The sequence below is a fragment of the Poecilia reticulata genome, linkage group LG9 (genome assembly GCF_000633615.1).
Source record: "Poecilia reticulata strain Guanapo linkage group LG9, Guppy_female_1.0+MT, whole genome shotgun sequence".
NCBI lineage: Eukaryota > Metazoa > Chordata > Actinopteri > Cyprinodontiformes > Poeciliidae > Poecilia > Poecilia reticulata.
In genome coordinates, this window is record NC_024339.1 from 25139628 (window position 1) to 25142690 (window position 3063).

At 39.3% G+C, this 3063-nt stretch overlaps 1 long non-coding RNA gene across 1 annotated transcript; it reads left to right on the plus strand.

Moving 5' to 3' along the window:
• Nucleotides 1-1818, plus strand: LOC103470456 (uncharacterized). Its single transcript, XR_534488.1, has 3 exons — nt 1-618; nt 699-783; nt 1635-1818. It is a non-coding gene; the product is annotated as an uncharacterized LOC103470456 (long non-coding RNA).
• Nucleotides 1819-3063: the final 1245 nt, after the last annotated feature.

Below are 3063 nucleotides of genomic sequence, written 5' to 3' on the forward strand. Positions count from 1 at the left end.
TTTTTTGGTTGTTTTTTATTTCAACTTTGATTTCCAACAGAATTTTCCCACAATGAGGGTTTGAAGCTCTTAACAATACTGAAGAATTACCCAGACATGTGTTATAAGGTCTGTTTTTAATAGTCTCAAAAGAGATTTCTCCCCGGGGAGAAAATGCAACGGTGATCTAGACGATTCACACACATTCGCATAATCCAGAACATTCCTCTACAGCAGGAGGACTCTGGAATGTACCACATGTAAACAAACGACCACATTCCTTCTTAAACTTTGAACATTAATCGTATTAGGAGAATTTATTCTGCTGAGTGTTGAACAGGTGCGAGAATTGTTGTGTCTCACATGAACATTGGACTCAAATATGTGGACTGAGCAATGGTCTTAGGCAAAGGTCTAAGCAGTGTGGTGTTTGGTTTCTGAAAATGGCTGTTGTGACAGCTGGTGAGACAAAATGCTGGTGGGTCACTTCTTAGTGTCTCTTGGACGTTTCCTGCAGCCAGCGGTGCGCTACAGTAGGGTCTGCCAGCTTGAAGCAATGGGCTTTTCATTGTCCTAGAATGCGGGAGCAATCTACAGACAGTGAGGGCTTGATTCACCACTCAGACTCAAATTTTGAAGGTTAGAGCTAAGACCAGGTAAGTATGTTTTGTAACATCACAGATTATGAGGTTCTGTGTTTGCTTTTGTGCCCCATCCAGTGGAAAACTCCAGCAGGCACAAGCGCAATTTGCTACCAGGATGCGAATCAGCAAGTCCAAGCCTGAGGCTGTTGTCCCTTATAAGGTGAGTTTGGTAACTCCCAACTTAGAATAAATTACGTACACCGTCAAGAGATGTGTTTTGGCCCCCATTCATGAAGAAATTGGTAGGAGAATGACTAGTTAATTATAGAATAACTAAAGATCTGAACAACAACACTTGGAAAAACAGGAGAGGGGAGTTCACAGCACGCCTGGAAACACCTTCTGGTGCGAGAGTGGTCTTGTTATCTGAAAAGGGAATCAAATGACAGTCGGTGTTCTGCTTTGTAAAAGGTCATCTAAATGGGTTCCAATATTTCATCAGGACACATTCTGGACATTTCCCAAATGAAACAAGGCTCAAAATAGACCAAAGAAATGTCTTACCCAGCTTCAAAGAGCCGCCATATTAGAAATAATAAAAAGTCCTTACTCATTTTGTTAGTGTGTACTAAAACTTTAAGTAAAGGTATTTATGTTTTACTGATATCAACTAACTGAATTTCACCAGTATTTCACAATGTGAGGTTCCAACTACTGTAACTATTCAATGTGCAAATGTTTTTTTTGTTGTTTTTGTTTTCTTTAAAATTGTACATAGCAATTTTTTGTTTTGTTTTGTTGTTTTTTTCTTTATTTTACCAAAATTGGCGGTTTTTCTTCAAATAAGGATTTATATATATATTATTTTACAGTACAAATTTGACCACGAAATTGTAACCTAAACAAATCAATGCGATGGCACTGAGATGCTTTGCTGGAGAACAAGACATGGTCGTACTTAATGTATCCTTATCGTTGTTGTCTATCCTCAGTTGTACACAGTTCCGAGAATTTGTTCCGTTGACGTTCCAAGAACTGACGTGTGTTTGTATTCTTTCTTGCTAAGACTAGATGTCAGCGTCCAATCCCACTCCTTGCTGCCTGAACTTGCTTTTTCCAAGAACTGAGACTGTGCAGAAAATGTGGCTCTGGACTATTATCACACCTGCAATAAATATGCAACATATGCAAAGAGATAACTCGCCTGTGTCATTTTGCCTGAATTCTTGATGTTCTTTATGGGAGGAATAAATTTACAACTTGCTTATTACTTGGACTTTGCCTTTATGCTAATGAGCGTGCCCCATGTTTTGGGATTCAGCCTTATTTTTTGTGTGTTTTGGAATCCGTGAAGAACGACAATCTGCCTGTCGGGGTCTTGCAGAGATTTATCTAGGATTTCAGTTGGGCTGGTTCCACATTTGAGTGAAAGGATAAACAATCCTATATGCACCACAGGTAGTGATTAGATCATGACAGAAACCTTTGTTTGTGAGGTTTTGGAGCCCTGAACAGCGAGGCTTTTGTTTAATTCTCCTTTCTAGAAAACTAAATCAACTTCAGGTGACCCCGAATATTAGAAGGGTAAGATCTATTTCAAATGCATGTTGCTGGTGCAGATCTACATTCAGGTACAACACAGCAGTTTCTTTGTTTTGAGTGAAGACAGTCCGTTTTTATCTTTTAACAGTCGAGTCCCCCCAACCCTCCTCCCCCACACCCCAAATATGAATTCACAAGCATTTTGATTTCTTTGTCATATTACAATCATGTATTTGAATGGAAATGTGACCAAACACGAAATTGTAAACATGAAAGACAAGGACTCACGGTTTTCACATTTTCATAAAACTTAATGTTTGAAAAGTATGATTTGCAAATGTGCTCAGCCCCTTTATTTGGGTGCCCCTAAATTATATCCAGGACAAGCAACTGCCTCCATAATGGTAATTAGTATCCATTTTGTGTGTGATTTATCTAATCTTTTACACCTGGTCCGTTAATGCTTTACAGGTTTGTTAGAGAACATCAGTAAACAAACGGCATCAGGAAGGCTGAGAAATCCAGCAGGCCAGGCAGGAAAAACCTCTTGATTAAAGGGGCGGTATTATGTATTTTCCAGGAACATTGGCATTGTATACGACACCTTCAGTTGTTATAAAATCCTTGTATCAAACATTTGATGCCTTGTCTCTTTAAGAAGCTCCTACTTTTTCCGACATACTGCCTTCAGCACTTCATCACAACAATGCCTCTCATTGTGCCATTTACAGCTGTCCTCAGGAGCGTTGCACTGAGAAGTGTTTTTTATGATAAGCTCATCAGACTTGCAGTTCCACTATGCATTTCCCAATTGCTGCTGACAAAAAAGCCAAAAAAAACAAAGGTCAATTTTTTTTTACCTGACCCCACCGAACCAGCATTATGATACGGGGATGTTGATGGAAAAATAGATGGAACTAAACACAGGCCAATCTCGAAAGACTATGGAGAGGGAAGA